The sequence below is a fragment of the Talpa occidentalis genome, unplaced genomic scaffold (assembly GCF_014898055.3).
Source record: "Talpa occidentalis isolate TD23 unplaced genomic scaffold, MPIMG_talOcc4v2.1 talOcc4.8, whole genome shotgun sequence".
NCBI lineage: Eukaryota > Metazoa > Chordata > Mammalia > Eulipotyphla > Talpidae > Talpa > Talpa occidentalis.
Window position 1 is genome coordinate 110,232,706 of NW_023605194.1, and position 19,972 is coordinate 110,252,677.

Consider the following 19,972-nt stretch of genomic DNA (forward strand, 5'->3'; position numbering starts at 1 on the left):
TACAGTCAGAAGTGCGGGAGGGTGAGAGAATTCACCAGAGCCAGAGCAGGGAACAGAACAGGCAGACTGACAGACTGATGAAATACACTGCTGAGGGGAGCAGTGGGCGGCAGCAGAGGTCTGCGCGCCATGTGGGACCCTCGCCAGTGGCCTGGGATCAAACCGGCGCTTGCAAAGGCTGCGGGCAGCTTTGCAGCCCAGCGCTCAACCGATGATGCGCCACCAGGGAAGGCCCCCTCCTGAGTGGTTTTATAAACGAGCCAATGTTAAGGTTTATGCTTAATGTTAACACGAGGTAAAACTTAATGTTATAGGTTGTGATAATAGGATAATGTTGTCTTCATAGACAAAGTTAAAAAGTATTCTCTTTGTTTCTATTTTCTGGAAGTGATTGTAGAGAACTGGTATTATTGCTTAATTAAATGTTTGGTAGAATTCACTAGTGAAACTATGTAGGGTTGATGCTTCCTTTCTTCAACATTAATTAGTTAATGATTCAATTTAGCAATTATAGACTGTGATGGGTAATTTTGTGTGTCAACTTGACTGGGCCATGAGATGTTCATATACGTAGTTAAACACTATTCTGGGTGATTCTGAATGAGATTAACATTTAAATCTGTGAATATTGAGTGAGACAGATTGTACTCCATTTTTGTGGGTAGGCCTCATCCAATCAGTTGAAGGCCTGGCTCGAACAAAAAGACTGGCCTCCCTTGAGCAAAAGAAAATTCTCCAGCAGACTGCCTTCAGAACTCATCTGCAGACTCTGGTTCTACAGCAGAGAGCCTTAGGACTGTAACTGCAACATCGATTCCTGGAACTCCAGCCTGCTGACCCCTTCTGCATTTTTTTTTTTTTTTCATTTCCAATCATCCATATCATGTGAGCCTATAATACATGTCTCTCTCCCCACCCCCTGCCCATTGGTTCTGTTTCTCTGGAGAACCCTACCATGTAGAACCATTCAAATTATCTATTTCTCCTTGTGTCCATTGTGATAGTTGGTATATTTCAAGGAATCAGTACATTTCATCTAAATCATCAAATTTATGGGCACAGTGCCATTCATAACATTCCTTAATTATCATTTCAATGTTTTGTTTCTGATATTATTTACTTGTATCCTTTTCTTCTTGGTTAGCCTTCCTAAGTTTATCAGTCTTACTGATCTTTTCAAAGAACTAGCTCTTGATTTCTCTATTAATTTCCATTTTTAATTTCATTGTAGCCTGATTTAAATTTTTATTATTATTTCCTTACTTCTGCATGCTTTAGATGTAACTTCTTCTTATTTCCCTAACTTTCTAAGATGGGTAAGGTTATTGACCTTAGATCTTTCTTCTTTTTCTAATATATGCTTCCACTGCTATAATTGTCCCTCTATTTATTGCTTTCACTGCATCCCACAAATTTTGATATGTGGTAATTTTTAATTTTCACACAGTATAAAATATGTGGTCTGCATTGGTGAATGTTCTATGTGAGCCACCAATTCAATTTTAATAACAGATTGAAAGTGAATTTACAAGATTCATGTGGTAAAACTGAAGTTGAAACAAGAGTAAGTAAGCATTAGCAGGATTCAGGATAATGTTACTTCAGTTGACTACAATGATGAAATAAATTTCCAAACTTGACTTATTACATGCACCTGTCTAACCAACCATGTAAACACTCTTTTGAAATATTGTAATATTGTTTTTTTCTAATTCTTCTCAGGTGAGGTATTTGAATCAGAGATCCTAAAAGAAGAAGAAACTGCACTCTTTTAGTTCTTTGGTTATGTCCCAGTGCAGCTTTCTCTGGGTTGCACTCAACTTTACACAGGGCATTTATTGGATCCTCAGGGATGAAAGTTAAATGCCATGTTTGACTCTTGGGATCCACATGCGCATACCACACACACCACATGCAAAAATAAACACCAAGAGCTGCTGACATTTCAATAAAGGGGCAATCTATTTTGTTGGTGGTGAATTTTTAGTTGGCAGTATCAACTGGTAAATGTCTAGTATACCACTACTCCTCATATCTCCCATGGCAATTTTGCTACCAGGATGGTGAAATTAATTCACCATCATGGTGATGATTAATGTTTGGTGGTAAAGTAGGTTATGGATGACCTGTCTTCTTCAGGACTCTCATCCCTACTACATTCCAGTCTTTCAAAAAGAGAAAATTCCAACAGGAATAATCCAACCTCCGGCTCCATTTGTGGCAGGGCCAGCTTCCAGCAGGTTTGGCTTGTTCCCCTGGCTGGGCCCTAGATCTCCAAGGTCTCTAAGCAGACAGGCTGGGGCACTTACCCAGGCAGACTTGGCGTAGGGAGAATTGAGTTCAGTCTTTAGTGTGGGTCCAGTCAGAAATTCCACAAAATGGACTCACAGGCTGTTTGGAAACACTTTTTAGAGAAGAGAATCTTTGTAAGATTTTCAGCAGCTCCTTATTGCAGCTGTTCATGAGCAGAAGGGCCTCACACACACATAGTTTCTTCTCTCATCTATTCCAACATTTCCCTCCCCTCCCCCTTAGAAATTAAAAGCTGTCCCCAGAGTTAGGAAGTTAATGTGACTTGGCTTGAATTGTCCTGGGATGTGGATGTCTGTGAGGTATGGAGCTCACCTTAGTCTCTCAGCCCTTTGGCTGACTGACCAAAGACTGTTGTAGTCACAGAGAGGTGATAGGTCAACTGGACCTCCTTCCAACTTCAGCGCTGAGAAAGTTTAACATCTTTCCCCAAAGGAAATGTTTTCCCTTAGGAACCAAGACAATAAGAACATCTCATATTCAGGATGAGAAATTAAGAGAACCATGGTAGGAAAGGCTGAAAGATGGAATTTATGGAATCAAAGAAGAGTCGGGTAAACAAGAAGACATTTGTCCACACTAAAAATTCCCTTTCATCCTCAATTTTCTGTCATAAATACTTGCCACTGCCAATCTGAGAAGAACCTGTGTAAGGACAAGGGAGTGAGTTGATGCCAGAACCACTGATGGGGATGATGTTGCTGTGTTTTGCTATCCGGAGAACCCAGAGTTTGGTGGTGGCTGTACTGATGGACAGAGTACCTGGGGCCTAGCTCAGGTGTTGCCTTCACAGTCGACTTCAGACCTTGGTGTCTAAAACTGCTCACACCTCAAAACTTATTGTGAGGCAAAATACAATATTGTATGGTTTTTAGAATTTGGAGTTTATAAAATGTTTTCACACATATTTAAATCTTACAACACATAGGGGAGGTGTTATTATCTTTATATAACAAGAATGAAAACTGAGGAGAAACGATGTACATCTTTCTAAGATCATGGATCTCCTAGAAATGAAGCCAAAATCCAGTTTAGACCACAGGGCTCCAAATCCAGTGTGTGTGTGTGTGTGTGTGTGTGTGTGTGTGTGTGTGTGTAATCAGACTATATTTGCCCTTTGGTGCCTGGTTTTTCAAGGATGATCTGCTGTTGTGATATGTGTCAGAATTTCCTTTCTTTTTAAGGCTGAAGAATATTCCATACTCAGGTCTTGATGGGCACCTGTGTTTTTGACACCTTTTGGTTATTGTGAATAATGATGCTATAAACATGAGCCTGAGAATAAATATAAATAGCCTGAATATAAATATCCATCTGAGTCCTTGGTTTCACTGGTTTCACTTATTTTGGGTATACATCCAGAAAGAGTTCCTGGATAATAGAATCATTCCATGCTTAATTTTTTTATTTCATCTTTTTTAATAGGTAAAATCCGCTGTTCTTTTTTTTAAGTTTTCCTTTTAAAATAAGATCAGATTAAAATAATTTCCCATGCCTTTTTATTTACATTTGAAGTCATATAGGGAAGTCCCCAGTTTTAGAGCCTGGCATGGAAAGGAAATTGCAGTGAGTGGCTGATGTGGAAACCGGTCTCAGCCAAAGTCACAGAGCAGATGGGAGATCTGGGATTCAAACCTAGACCTGTCCCATCCCCAGGCCTGTCCCCACATATGCTGAGAAGGTCTGTCCTCCCCAGCTCTCCACTCCCCCCACCCCGTGTGGTGAGCAGCACTGCCAGTTGAACAGCACTGAGAATTCCTTAGCTAACAGTCACATCCAGGTGACAGGAGAAGCTGAGGCTATGCCAGCCAACCACACCCAGCAGAGCCACAGAGGCTGCTTTCCAGATCTCCTCTTTGGTTTCATTCTCCTTCCTCCAACCATAAATGAAGATAATATTTATGTATCTTCACATCACAGCAGCAAAGCTTAATGAGTTCATATTTATTGCATCCTCTGAAGATGAAAAGCTGTCAGATTTCTAGATGTTGACAGCTCTAGAGCTCTAATTCTAGAAGATTCTTTTTTTTTTCTTTTTTTTCTGTTATTTCTAAGCTAATGCAAACCAAGAACTAGTGGGATTTCTTGAGCTTTCCCAACTGTAAATGGTTTGAAGGATCTAATTGCTGGCTGGGATCGAGGGAGGGAGTAAAGAAGCATGTCTGAACAAAATCCCTGAGCATTCCCAGGCCTGCCCCTCCACCTAGAAATCTACAGCTCTTTTGGCTTGTTGCACTGTATATTTATAACCTCAGACTTCCAGGCCCTTCAATTCTCCCTCACCACCATCCTGACCTTCCCTGTCCACTTCCACCCATGCACATGTGATCCCCATGAATGTGAAGTGGGGGAGGACAGGAATTTGTTTTGTAATGTTGCACTGGTAGTTTTAACACGGCCTTAAAGAAGCATTCAATATTGTGAGATTTCTGCTTTTTAAAATAATGATCTTTACCCTTTGCAAAAGACAGCGGTAGACCAGGAGAGAGGGGATAGTTTTTGGTCCTATGGAAGAAGTGAGACTAAATGCTGCTTTTGAGGTAACGGTAAAACATATTACTGTCCTTGAATAAACACTTTAAACAATGTAATTAGGTAAGGCAACTCCTCTTTCAAGAAATAGGACTCTCTGCAAAGCCATGGACACTGTTTACTATCCTGGCCTGGCTTCTGCCTAGTTCCTGGAGCAGAATAACTCCAGTGGGCAGGCTGCCCCTCAGCTGAGGTGAGAAGTTAGGAGTTGGTCTTTGGGCGTCCAGTTATGGGCACCTTCAGTGACCCCATTCCTGTCAGACACAAATAGGAGTTGTCCTAGATAATTTGTTTGTTTCCCACATCATACCCCACCCCCTTTCTCCACAAAGCTGGCACACAGTGTATTGCATAAATGACATCTCCCAGTGAATAAACAGTTACTGCAATAAGCATGTTTTTCCTGTCATTACAACCAGAAAAACTAAGACAGTGAATTTCACACACTCACCTCTCAGAGCCCCGTGCTCATGATCGCCAGGTTGAGACCATTCCTGAGGACCACCTCCCCTGACAGCCTGTTTCAGTTATCTGACGTGGGCAGACTTAAGTGTTCTAAGCATCCTCAGATGACTCCAGTAGACACGCTAAAGCCTGCAAATCCCTACTGAGAGTTAAGCAGCAGCGGCTGTCCCTTTTGAAAGTGATGGCGGTTTTGAATTCAGATTCGATCCCAAATTTCTATGTGAGTTTACATCGATTTCATTCTAAAGAAAGGTCATCTCTTTGCACCAGGGAGGATCCTCAGGCCCCTTAGAACCTGAGCAGGCCGCGGGGGACAGTGGCAGGCATGGGAGCCCACTCCTCCGGGGATCATTGGCCCCCAGCTGTAGGGAGGGGCTCCTCCACCCAGCAGCTGGGCCCACTTAGTCTCCAGTTTCTGCCTTTGCATTGATTAAGCCAGAAGGGTGGGGCAGAAATGTTTGGCCTGTTCTCAGCTGTGAGCTAAAGGACAGCCTCCCCAGTCATAAGTACAGTCATGGTCACTTAACAGCAGGGAAGACCCGAGAAATGCATGGCTCAGGCAGTTCCATCATCCTGTGAGCATGCTGAGTGTGCTCACGGCTTACACAGGCCTAACCGCGTGCCGGTGTTGGCCAAAGTATTCTGCATTGCACGACTGCAAACGGGTGACAGCAGGAGACAGCGAGGCTGAAGACTCATTCACCTTCACCGTGCAAGCCATTTGCAAGAAGTTGAGGGCCCTAGAACAAACGTAATGAAAAGGGGCGTCCTGACATGGTGTTCTTGAAGAAACCTCAGAAACGATGTGCTTCCCAGGGGGATCAAGGGCAGCAAATGAGATACCCAGCCTGGGGGCATTACCTGCTGAGACAGCTCTTCATTGTTGGGTCAGTGGAAGTGAGGGACAGAGGGGAGCAGACAAGGTATCTTTTAAAGGCATAAAGAAAAACACAAAGCAAGAAAAACAAAGGAGGATAAAGATGAAGAAAAGGAGAACATAAAATTTGGTTGCTTTGAGATTTTTGTGTTTCAGATGCATCACATCCAGCTGTTATCCAGAAAAACTGTCACCCTAGATTTGAAATAATTTGAATAATTTTTATTAGATAATTACCCAATTATAGTCTTTGTAGTTAAGAAAGCAGAATCCTAAGATCTTTGTTTGAACAGCAAGCATCTTCCTGCCTACCTTGTATCTGAGAGTTGAAGTTGAAAACTCAGGTCATAAAAGAAAAATTTCTTTCTCTTGGGCCTCCCCAGTGGCGCAGCAGTTGAGCACTGGATTGCAAAGCTGCCCGTGGCCTCTTCAGCGCCGGTTCAATCCCCGGCCACCGGGTGAGGGTCCCACATGGTGCGCAGACCTCTCCTGCCGCCTGCTGCTCCCCCAGCAGTGTACTTCGTCAGTCTGCCTGTTCTGCTCTCCGCTCTGACTCTGGTGAATTCTCTCGCCCTCCCATGCTTCTGACTGTACCCAGTGCTTGTATCAATAAATAAATCTTTATAAAAAAAATTTCTTTTTTTTTATGGTTTCATACACCATGGAATATTACTCAGCATGCAAAAAAGATAAACACATGCAATTTGTAGCAACATGGATGGCGCTGGAAGGGATCACGCTCAGCGAAATAAGCCAGAAAGAAAAAGAAAAATCCTGGATGGTCTCACTCATAGCAGGAATCTAGAAAACTTAAATAAGGGACCAGGAAAAAGAATAACTATAAGAAAGAAAATATCAAAATCAACAAACAACTATGAACCAGAGACACTCTATGGGGAGGTGGAGGGTGGGGAAAGGAGGGATTGGGATCAAAATGAGGGGGTTGTAATTGTATGGGGAATATAAAAATAAAATTTAAATTTAAAAAAAAAAAAAGAAAAATTTGAGAAAGAAATCCCCAGGCTAAACTTACTTACTTCTGTTGAGACACTCCCCTTTTTTAGAACTTCTGAAAATAAGTCACTGCAAACATGGGATTTATAGCTTTCGCTACAAGCTGGAAGGTAAATCTCCACTACAATGGGGAGCTGTCAGCCATGGGCAGGGACTGGAGGGTAAATGGTACTTTTCTAGAAGTGGAGGCTGAGCCAACAGGGGCTGCAGTCCCTGGAAGTTAGTGTGGTATTACGGGAATTCATTTGCAGGTCCATTTGGAACCTGCTTAAACATTCCTTGACCAAAATTATGGTGGTACCAACTGCTTTTACTGTTATTTTGTACCCTGAGGAGTTGCTGGAAACACAAGTACTAACAAGGGCCAGGCTGAAAATACATCTGAGTGAAGCAGGACATGACTGTGAATGTGAGGGCCTACAGAGCACGAGAGCATGGCTCAGCCTGAGCGCCTGGCAAGTCTCCATCCATCCACCGGTGCAGCTTCCCCCATCCCCCCTTGCTGATGCCCAGGTGCAGGAATAATGGAGGAAATAACACGATTGTGTTAAGCCATCCAAACTCTTACTTTGCAAATTCTTTGAGAGGCCAAATCACGATTGTACATTCCTAGGTTTTCCCCTGTCTACTCTTTTTATCCCCATATTTTCACTTATTGTTTACTCAGTACATCAGGACCTAGTTGGAGTCATCCACCCTATGCAGACAAGCGCCACATGAATCTCTAAGGAAAGAAATACAGTCCCTTGACCTCAGGGAAGTTTAGAATATACGAGGGAAGGCAGGAAATAAACGAGAGAAAAAGCATTGTGAATACATAGCTCCAGAGATGTCTCCAGGTGGTTAGCAAATGTGATACTATGACGCCAGAGCAATTGCAGATCAAAGTGAAATGAACTGCAGTGCTCTTAAATTTCTTGAACAAGATGTGACTTGAAAAGGAAGCAAGTTTTAGCTAGTTCGAGGTGATAGGAGAGGAGAGGACAGTTTAGGTGATAGGTAAAGTCTGAGTGGAGGAACACAGCTGGGTTAGCTCTGCATCTTTCTTTTCCTTCCTTCCCTTTCCCCAAAAGTCTTAAGTCCCCAAAGATGATCAGAAAATAATGCAAAATAATTGAGAAACATTGGAGAGGAAGCTATGGTGTTGTCCTAAGTGACTAAAGGGAGAAGAGATTGTCTTGAGTCCGTTGGATAAAGTGGAAAGAATTTGGACACAGAAACCGATGGAATTTTGACTTTGGCGGTTACTAACTAATAAATCCTTATAAGTAATTTCACTTCTCTTGCTCCTATGCTCATTATTTGTGGGAATTGAACAAAATGCGATCTGATACCTTGTTTAGCTCTCAAACTCCATGACTATGTGAAATGCCTCCATTTTGGGGGTTGCGTTGAACAGCATTGACAACGCCAGCTGTAGAATAGGATGCCTTGGATTTAAATCCCAGTTAAGTCATTTATTAAGTAATTGTATTTGCATGAGTGATGTGATCAAACCTCGGATTCCTCATAGGTTTTGTTGCTGAGAGGATTTAATCATGTAATAATACAAGTAAATGTTTTAGGGTGTGGTAGCATTTTATAAGTGTTCAATAAATGCAGGCACTTGTGATCTATACTATAGCAGCTCCTTTTGTAAAATAAAAGTTTGAAATGGCACAGTTGTATTTTTTATGTACTTAATAGATAGTTTATACTGCATTGAGCTTCTATATAATCAATATATAAAGTGAATTTTACAAGAACTTTGAGCACATTTTTATTACTGCAAAAGTATTGAAATTTATATATGGAGCTTTGCCTTACAATTTACTGCTGTTCATACCCTGGTTCAGGAAGTCAACCATAAATTACAATCTCATCCCTATAGGAAAGTACAGTCTGCCATATAATGAGCTATTTTTATATGTGTTTCTAGGAATGCTTCACAGTGGAAAATTAGGTGGCCTGTCCTTCCCTGATTTTCCCACAGAGCACACAGCCTGTGGTCGTCCTCCATTTTATTTGCTTGAGCTGGCTTTTTTGTTAGTATAAAGATTAATGGAAATCTAAATGGGTTCCTGATTGTGCCTTAGGGTCTGTTCATTAATCATAACATTCATCATCCACCAGGTGTTCTGAGCCTGGTTCTGCCAATTTAGAAGCCTCTCTTTTCAAGTCTCCTTGATGCGAGTGCAGGCTGGACAAGCAGTCAGCAGCCTTCTGACAGGTTGATGCCTTCCTCATTCGTGTCCACAATGCTAAGCTCTCTTTGGCCCAGGTCTGTTTTCTGGAATGACTTTCCAAAATCAATATCTGAGGTCTCTATTTGCTCTGGCACCTGCCCGTTGACTTAGCGAGGCCTCAAATGTGGCAACAGGGTTAGAATATTTTGAGCCCTCCTGCTTCCTGTTGTATAGCCAAGGTCAGCTGAGGCTTCAGACTAGCTCTCCAGCTGGAAGCATGGAATATTCTGGGTAGGACTCTATGCCAATGGGCTTGTACTGGACCTGGCAACCAAGAGTCAAGAAGGAATCCATTCTCCTCTGCTCTTAGGTCTTGAATTCTGAAATAAAACTTTGTTTTCTGACTTAAATAAGGGACCAGGAAAATGAATATAAGAAAGTGAAAATCAAAATCAACAAAAAACTATGAACCAGAGACACTTTTTGGGGGGTGGGGGGCGGGAGGGGAGGGATTGGGGTCAGAATGGGGCGTTTGTAATTGTGTGGGGGAATATAAAAATAAAATTTATTATTTAAAAACAAAAAAAAAAACTTTGTTTTCTGGAGTAGCAAAATAATTTTTGTGGGGTTTTTTTTCCTATGCTATTTTGCTGTCATCAATTCTTTTGGAACCACAAAGCAGTCATTCAAAAGCCTATTTCTTGTGCTCTGATCTGCTTAATGGGACTATACTTAAAAATCTCAGGTTTTACCTCATTGTGATCTATAATCATGAATTACTTGAATACGTTCCATCTTGACTCAGTTTACATTGCTGCTGTTCTCTGTTCCTTATTCCTGGTTGCTTATTCTATGTTATTCTTATTCTCTGTTCCCCTCATCTTAGATTTCCAGACTAGAACCTGACTGTATGCAACAATATTTATATGGTTACTTTCGCATTCTCTTCGTTATTCTGGATGCCCCCCTGCTTTGGGATCTGTGCCTGCTTGTTTATCATACATCTTTCACATACCACTTCTCTTTTATCAGACAAAGCCATGCTCTTCATGGGGAGAAATGCCCTGTGTTTTACATAGTTGGAGAATTCCCAAATCCTCATGTCTAATCTCCTAAATAAAGTATTCCATAGTTTTTAAGAAATTCAGAGACAAATGTATTTGTGAGATGAATGAATCTGTTTTCAAGAAAATGTCAATTGTTGGCAAGGACTTTGAAAAGTGGGAACTGTTGTGCTCTGCTGGTGGGAATGTATCAAGATGAAGCCCCTTTGGAAAACAGTATGCAGTTTCCTCAAAAAATTAAAAATACAAATACCATCGGATCTGATAATTCTACTTCTGATTTTACAAAACAACTTTTTTGAAAGCAGAAACTCAGAGATATCTGCATGCCCATGTTCATAGCTACATTATTCACAATAGCTAAGAAGTAAAGCAACCCACGTACCCATTGGCCGATGAACGGATAAACAAAATGTGGTCTATATATACCGTGGAACATTACTCAGCCTTAAAAAAGGAAGGAAAACATAAAATAAGAGGGAAGGAAATTCTGTAACATGCTACATCATGGGTAAATCAGGAGGACATTATGCTGAGTGAAGTGAGCCAGTGACAGAAAGACAAACAGGGTATAGTTTCACTACACAAAGTATCTATAGAAGTTAAATTGACAGAAATGAAAGTGGAAGGAGGGAGAAATGGGAATTGCCCTTTAACAGATAGAATTTCAGCTTTACAAGATGAAAAAGTTCTGGAAATTGGTAGCACAACAATCTGAATATACTTAATACCACTAAGCTGTGTACTTAGAAACGATAAAATGGTAAATTTTTTTGCCACAATAGAAAACAATTAGCATTTGTATTTCACATATCTGCAGTACACAGTATGCACTAATTTTTACTTCGGAATGTCCTGTCTGAGCAAGAGTCATATCTTTATTTACCCAGCTTTACAGCCAGATGGACTTGGTCCTCCACTTCCAGCTAGTGTCTCGGCCAGGACAGGCATAAGATAAGATATCAACACCCAAGAGTGGCTAAGTTAATTATTGATGGTGACCTGGGCACTGAATATTTTTATTGAAAGCGTGTGTGTAGCCTGGACTATGCTCAGCAGGGACCTGTGAGAGCACTTCCCCCTCTTTTCTGAGCAGGGGCGATGGCTTTGGCTCAGTGAGACTAAAGTTCTAGAGGGGTGGAGAGGCAGAGTGTTGTGCTGTGTTGTGTTGTTCCCACGAAGGGCTTTCCTAGGAGTACACGATGGCAAGGGCTGTGTTCCCTACCTTACCTACCGGTCTAAACAAGGGCTATGTGGCCGGCCCTGGGGAAGTGGAGGAGGGCTGTCTCCTGCCGCAGAACCCTTCAAATCAGGGATAGACATTTAGTGTGCAGAGCAGGAAAGATCTTAGAGAGGAAGCCACAGGAATGGACATAGAAACACTAGGCCTTTAGTAAAATAGGCAGAGCAGGCATGCATGTCAAGGGACAAGTAACAGGAACAGATGCATCTTAGTCTTTGTATCCCTAGCTCTTAACAATAAATGCTATTGAATTAATCTATTGAATTAATCTATTGAATTAATCTTGAATTAGGGGGGTAGGTCTTGTGTTAAAGAGTGAAGTGTTGGGAGAGTTTGCACACATATATGCACAGACACTTCCATACAAACTGATGATTCCCTTCAGAAGAGTCCAAACACTGCACTCTGCCCAGCCCACTCACCGGCGAGATTTCTGCCACTAATTCACTTTCCCATTCAGAATCCCTTGGATTCTTCTAAGACACTAATATCAGTGTTTTGGGATAGAAATTTTAGTCATTTGAAAAGGCAGACAGTAAGTATTTGAATTAAACAAAGGATGCTACAACGCCCAAAACTCCTGCCATATTATGCCAAAACACCAAGAGCAAACATTAGGGGTTAAATGAGAAGGGTGCTTCTTCTACAGAAGAGCTGAGGGAAATAGCTGTCTCCCTGCTTAGACCATTTGAACCCAGAAGAACACATGCCAGGCAGAGGTCAGAGGGCTGAAGGTAAAAGCCTAGTGGGAAGGTATCAAAGAGAAAGGAAACTGCTGCCTCCCAGGGAACCTGGTGTGGGAGGAGGGGAGTGGCATGGGAGGGGGGTTGGCGGGTGGGGAGGCGCATGCTGACTCCCGTCTCCATGCTCCCCAGTGGCTGCTGAAAGCTAGGGGCTGCCAGCTTCTGCCTTCTAGGGACTCTGCAACCAGGACTACAGGTGCAGGGAGCCTGGGGCTCCTGATGAATGTTACAGACCTAGAGAAACTGTGGCCATGGCGTCGGTCTGTGTCAGTGCCAGTGCTGCTAGGTGGGTGCTATCCTGACCCACTGAATCTTTGCCACCCACTATTTCTTGAATCACCAATAAGTACTTGGAAGGGTAGGAGGGAAAAAGAAAACTTGAGCAGAACCTACATTCTCTACAAAGGAGAATGTAGGTTTTGTTGAGCAAGACTAGATATGTCTATGGTGACCAGGGAAGGTGTCGGTAATTTGTGTTGAAGTTTTGTTAGCAGGATCTCCGCTAACATATATTAAAGCAACTATCAGTGCTTTGATATGTAATAGGTTGGTGAGTGATTGCTATATTTTAGGTCCTGTGACAAATGCTAGAAACACACTGAACAAAACACGGTTCTGGTCAGGCTTGGATGAGCCATCCATCACAAATTTATGAGTTTTAGTCAAACTACACAGGATACCACTAACTACTCTTCTTTGGTTTAGTCCTCTTAGATCTAAATAATCAAAAACTAGGATAATAGTGGAAGTACAATGTCAGATATCTGTAAAATATTACTCAAAATAACTTGAATGAAAGATGAAGGAGTAAAGGACTCTGGGTGATTTGGTAGTGGGGGGCACATCTGCGGAGGTGTGAGCCTCTTCTAAATCATACCATGTTGTAAACAAATGTTAACACAATAAAGAAAAAAAAAGATGGAATCCAGAAAAAGTGAGGTCTTCCATTCCAAAAGTCTGATTATTTTCATAAATAACACAGGGCAAGAACATCTTTCTTGTATTTTTGCTTGGCATCAACAGGAAGATGATGAACACTTTAAATTAGAAATCCTAAAAGTTTGCTTTGTATGTGGCGGATGATAACTAGACTCATGGTGGGGATTGTTTCAAAATGTATTTAAATGTCAAATCGTTATGTCGTGCACCTGAAACCAATAGAACGTTTCTTGTCAGTTATACCCCCATAGAAAAATCTTAGTATGTGAGTGTCCAGCCCACTATCCACTTTGAATCTGGAAGAGGGCTAATCACCATTAGGATTAGCCTAATGGGAAGAATATTCTAAGGACCCGAGAACTATCAATAATTTATTGAAGTCGCTTTTATTTTGAACACTCATTTCCCAGCAAGGGTCAGACTCGAGTCTTGTAACCAAAACTCAGACAAAGGAGGAGGTCAAGGCCTTCTTCTATTTTCACGGTCCTGCCAGATGGCATTCCTATCTGTTGGGGAGGACAAAGCCCTTTTCCCTGTGACCTCCCTGGTTCTCTGTCTGAGACACTGTAAACTAGACAGACAAAAGACAGATTAACAAGAGAAAAATGAGCAGTGCGTTGTTAACGTGCGTGTGTTGCGGACACATGGGAGCACTTAGTGATGAGTAACTCAAAGGAGTGGTTAGCACTTAGTCTTATTTAGCAACTTCACAAAAGAACACTGCATTTTAGAGAAGTAACAAGACAAAGCAAAAGGACTTTGTTTCTAGGGTGGCAAATTGTGAGAAGGTAAATATACAGAGGAATAATGAAGACAAGGGCTCCTTAGAAATGTTTGCTGTGCAGCTGCCTCTGGACTGATAAGGGAATAGAGTTCTCACTTCTGTCCTTCCTGGTGGAGCAGGGACGAGGTACATCTTTACAAATTTATGTCCTGCTTTTAAGCAAATAGGGGAGAACAGAGAGTTTTTTTGTATATGTTTATTTTTAATCGACTCCAGCTCAAAATACTGCTTATGCTTAAATGGCATGTTTTGGGGTGTCCTATCCTGCTACCCTCACGTCCATGACACATTCCCACAGTTAAAATCTTATGAGTAACTAAGTATTTGTCCTGCCTCAACAAAAGGAGTTTGGGAAATTTGTAACTATAGTTGCTGATTTCTGGATTTCCAACATTTGAAAACAGCCCAAAACAAAAAAATCTTGCCTCTTTCCAGCTTACCCATGAGTTAGGGAATTGCATGTGTTAACCAAATCATTGTCAAGTCTTTGTTATTGCACTCAGTGGAATCAGTCCATGACTAATCTTAAATGCCATGTTAAAAAATCATTTCTAGAGGACTTCAAGATACATTCTGGAATGCTACTTGGTGATGGAACTAGCCTCATAATTTCTAGTAGTAAATTCTATTTGAATTTATTTCAAGGATAGCAATGAGTATATGCTAGGAAGTCCTGATTCCACGATTTCATTCTCCAAACTCCCTTAATCGACCCTCCCCAGTTCTCTGTTTCATGTTCTTTCACCAAATGTTGAGTTTGCTTTCCCTGAAACTTTCCTGGAGCAAGGGAGATATGGTAAATTGCTTGAGAATCAGAGAGTTTCCTGCTTGGAGAATAAACAAGAAAATTATATGTTGACCATCAGAGTAGTTGTTGCCAGCAGTGAGAACTGATACCATAACAATGAAATTTTCTGATATATTGACAGAAACAAAAAGCTTTAAAGATGTTCTAACACTGTTCTAGCAAAAGTGTTAGACCATAAATAATCCCAACCTTGACATTTATCAGCCAATTGGCTTTGGGCAAGTTACTTTCCCTCTCTGGCCTTTGGATTTTTCCATCTATCAAATGGGAAGAATAATCCCACTTTTCTGAATTTTTGTGAGCAATAGACATACTTGTAAAGCTGTAGCTCTAGAATAGTCCCCAGCACATAATAAGTATTTATTATGATGGAATATCTGGCAGTAACGATGATATGTAAAGCTTTGTAAAAGAAAAATGACAATATGTAATTGTTATAACACTTTTATGCAATTCAGAAATAATGCGGTCACCACTATTTAGGCTAGAGAATGCTAAAAGAAAGTTTTATTTAATATAGAGAGGATTATTAATAATTTCATGCTCTGCAGGAGAAAGCTGTTATTCACAAGGGCAATGCTTAATAGTTATTGCTGGAAAAATTGGAATTTTTATTTTTTTATTATTTTTTTTTTTTGAAAAATTGGAATTTTTAAAGAATTCCAGGAAATCAGAGGCTTCTAGATAATATTTAAACCACTATTTTCTAATTAGAAGTCAATTCTCTAGTGTTTTAAAAAGGTCATAGACTTTCTATCACCTTAACTTAGACCGGCCTCTTTTGATGACAAAGCCAAGTATGAATCAGGGAAAATCCCATGATGTCATGGCCAGTGAGAAAATGTCTCTCTGCCATTGACAGAGATCTCTTCTTTGACCTTAAACTTCTGACTGTTTTACTCTGCTGTGGGTCTACTTCCTATGTGACATTATTCTTTGACCTTTTCTTTTCTTTATTCCCATTTTATTTCATGTGGGTACTTACTGATTAGTTTGTTAAGATTTATGTAGTGAGTAGTATATATATTATATGTGCAAACACATATATATGAGTGTTACATACACATGTGTACATATATTTATATGCATATAAATTACATAAGTCTATACTCACACATGTGTGTCTGCCTCAGCACGTTTTAGAGTCTTGCTCTTCCCACTGAATGCCATGGACTTGTGACCTTTGCCTGTGTGTTACATCTGCTTTTCTTATGGGGAACAGGGGTACTGAGCCCTATGAACTTGACCTAGTCCATTCTCTGAGTGTAATCCTTGAGCTTACAAATCCAGAGATCCATCTTCCTCTTCCAATAAACCTCCTCACTGGTCACCCAGAGGTCCCACAGTGCAAGCAGTGACTTGAGGTAATAGGCCTGTCACAACAGTTCTTCATAGGAAAGCCACATCCCCAGCATCTTCTCCCATTCCAGGGCTCTTGTGTCCTGACATTCCTGCTCCCAAGAACTCTCAGTGACTAAACTTTTTCAGTTTGTGTTCAGAGTCACTTCTCAGAAGACAACATGGCCCCAGGAGTGCTTGGCCAAACAAGTTCCCACCTTTTTCTGTGTAACTTTTTAAACACTTAAAATATCAAAGTTCTGGTTAAACTCCTCTCTCAGAATAACAGTCAGCTCACCCTGCATTTAAGTGACTAAGTAAGGCCACTTAAATGACTCTTCCCAGAACAAGAAAAATCTTTCCAAAGTGATACTGCCCACCAGGACAATGAGGTCTAGTCACACCAGGCTTATGTAAGTGAGGAGGTCACGTAAGATTCTTCCCCAAACATTAGTAATCAACTTCACTGCATTTTTTGCCCCACATTTGTTATACACTAAAGTAGCTGCCAACTTCGTCTTTAAAAATGGGACTAAATGCTCAAATTTAATTGCAAAGTAAAATGCTCAAATTTAATTGCAAACTGTACATCTGTCTGATAGATGACCACTTTGGATGTGCCAATGCTTTGTTGATTTATTTCTCATTTGTACCCTCTGTGTTAGCTGCTCAATTCTGTATGTGAAGTACAAAATGAAATGCTTCTCTGCCTTTGCCTTCAACGAGTGAAAGTGAAAGCATATTTCAATATATGCACACACACACACAATGTTGACATATATTCTACTGCCAACATCTGAAATGTAGCTTGCCTTTGCTTGCAAAGCTGCCTGAAAATCAAAATCTTAACTTTATTTGATAGAATATATTTCAGGAGTAGGGAAAAGATAGATGATTTGAAGAGCTAATATCATGATACATTTATCAAAGTTCCACAATGCTAAGGACACATCAATCACATTTTAATAGAAACCAGGAAGCTCCGGCAGAATCCCACCATAATATGACAAGTGGGGTCTAAAAACACTGTGTAACATGTGAAGTTACATGACTGTGAGGTTAATAAAATTACCTAGCCTGTAGGCCCAGAGTTATCCTAGGGAATTCTTAGTGTGATCCCAATCCATCCAGATCCTGCTACATTTTTTAACAATTTGGTGGGAATTATTCCCCCTTCTATTCTTCCGTTAGCCTAAATATCAATGGATCTCATGTTAGCTGGGACTTACAAGACAGTGAGGGTGACTCCAGGAATTTCCTGCTCTATAGAAAGCCGTTCTGTCTACCCAATCTGAAAGACTGGAAATACTGCAAACCCACCCTGGCTCCCTGCTTTCCAATGGGATTGCCTATAGTCGTTCCATCAAACTTCATGCTCCCCTTCTTAGTCTCACCTATCTCCCAGACCTTAAGGAACATTAAATCACTTGCATTTGGAAATTGGGTTTCGACAGAGAATCAGAGCACATGGATTATATACAAATGTGCATTATGCTAGGTGTGCTGCCATGGGGTTCTGCTCTACCTTAGCCCTCTATACTTGTCTTCCTCAAGCTCATGCCTAAGAGCAGAGGCATATAAATATTTTTTAAATCAATATAGAACTTCTTTTAGTCCACATTATTTAGTAATATATATATATATATATATTTCATACATACACACACAACACACACAATCCCCAAATAAATAATAGCAAAGCCAAAAATAAATGTCAAATATCTGGCTTGAATATTTAGCTTTAACAAGGATTGGGTGACCTCTTGCTCTTCAAAAGCTCCTAAAGTCACACACTATTAAATGGGCGATATCTTAGAAGCCGTCGACAATTATCAGAAAAACCTTCCATAAAGAAATTTTTGAGCTGAGGCTAAAAGTAAGGGTTTTGCTCTAAAGAGAGATTGCATTCCATTATCACAGTAATAATTAGGCACAAAAATGTCATTTCCGTGCCAGTGGTAAAACTAAAATGTCTGGATGTCAATATAAATAGACATTGGGCCATGATACAAGGGGCTGAAAATATCATTGAGATGGTGGGTGTTTTGTTGGCAAAATAAAGACACTGAGCAAGCACATATGCTGTTCCCGGAAGCCACAGACCCAAAAAATCAGTGTTCAAGTGCAAAAAGAGCATGATTTCTCTTTAGCACAAAACCAGGGTATTTTCCAAGCTGGTAAACCAAATATTTGTTAACTGGGAAAACTGATACCTATCAGTACAGGTGCATCACACATTGTTCTCCAGGGACAGGGTGTGGGAAGAAAAATATGTGTTCCAGGTATGATGATTATCACAAAGAGCCTCTCTAATTAGAGACAGTCCTGTCCGTCCGAAGAGTGAGGTTTCCAATCTCAAGTGAGTTCCGAAATAGGTGATGACTGGCCAGGGCTTATGACTGTGGATGATTTTAAATGTAGATAGTTTTAAAAAAGAATATCTGCATGACTTTATCCTCCACCATTTCTCTGAAGAACGTGCTAGGCCTTGGGGCCTGGGTAACTTCACTTCTGCATTGAAGCTGAGAGAGTTCTATGAGGACCTTCTGTGGATCAGCTTGAGGTGTTGGTGGGAGGGAGGGCTGCCTCATCCTTAGCCCTTTTCCTGGCATTCAGAAGAAGGCATACATCGTAGTCCCCAGCTGCCCCAGCACTAGCTTTTTGGATCTCAGCATCTGGATTCCCAAGAAATTCATCGAAAGAAAATGATGCAGGAATAGTTGGGCTTGTTTCTCAGGGATGTATTTGGCTTACCCAGAAAAAAAATTCCCACACTTTTATAAACGAACATACTCCCCACAAATGTATGAACAGTTCTCTCTAATATACAATTTAAACTATCACCTCACAAAGTGTACCAATGAACAGCCTCCTGTGGTCTCCCAATGGAACTGTAACTAACTTTATAGGGACCTGAAGTCGACCATGAGTTTTCTCCTGAGTCCCCCAAGAGAACTGGAAAATCAAAATAAACCCCATGAGATAAGTTGCAGTAATCAAATCTTAACACCCAAACTGTGCATGAATAAGTGACACCCCTGAGATACCCATGTTCCAATTTACAACCTCTTAAAATGACCTCGTTCAGCAAACTCTGAGCAGCTCCCATAGGTCAGGTGCTATCCTTGCTGAACAGGACAGTATTCAAAGGGTCTCTAATATACTTAAAATATCTGTAAGTTAACCTTTAGCATTTCTCTAACATTTCAGCTCAGGGCTGTTCAGCCCACATTCCAGAAGGGGCAAAAATAGTTGATCCTATTTTCTGTATCTTGAGATCAACAAGATCTCAAGATCTTGTAGATCTTCTGCAGACCCTGCTAGTCGGCAGACAGAATGGGAGGAATGAATCTTTAGTGTTTAACAGTGCTGACTGGTTAGGTGAACGTAAATGCTAGATACCGGACATCGTTGGTGAAATTAAAAGTCTTCAAAATGTGTGGATTGGTTAGAAATATGTTAGAGACTCTATATTCTTACATGGATGGGGGATAAGAAGCAAGATTAATACTTTACCCTTTAAGGTGGAGCTAAAGATTTGAACCCATATGGTCTCATGTCTAGCTGTTGGTTATGAGGACTTCTGGTGACTCAATGAATACCACAGGCACGAAAGATCCTGATGCTGGCGTGCGAGGTGGTTTTCAAAGCATCTAAGAGGATTGAAAGTTAGGATTTTATTCCACTTAA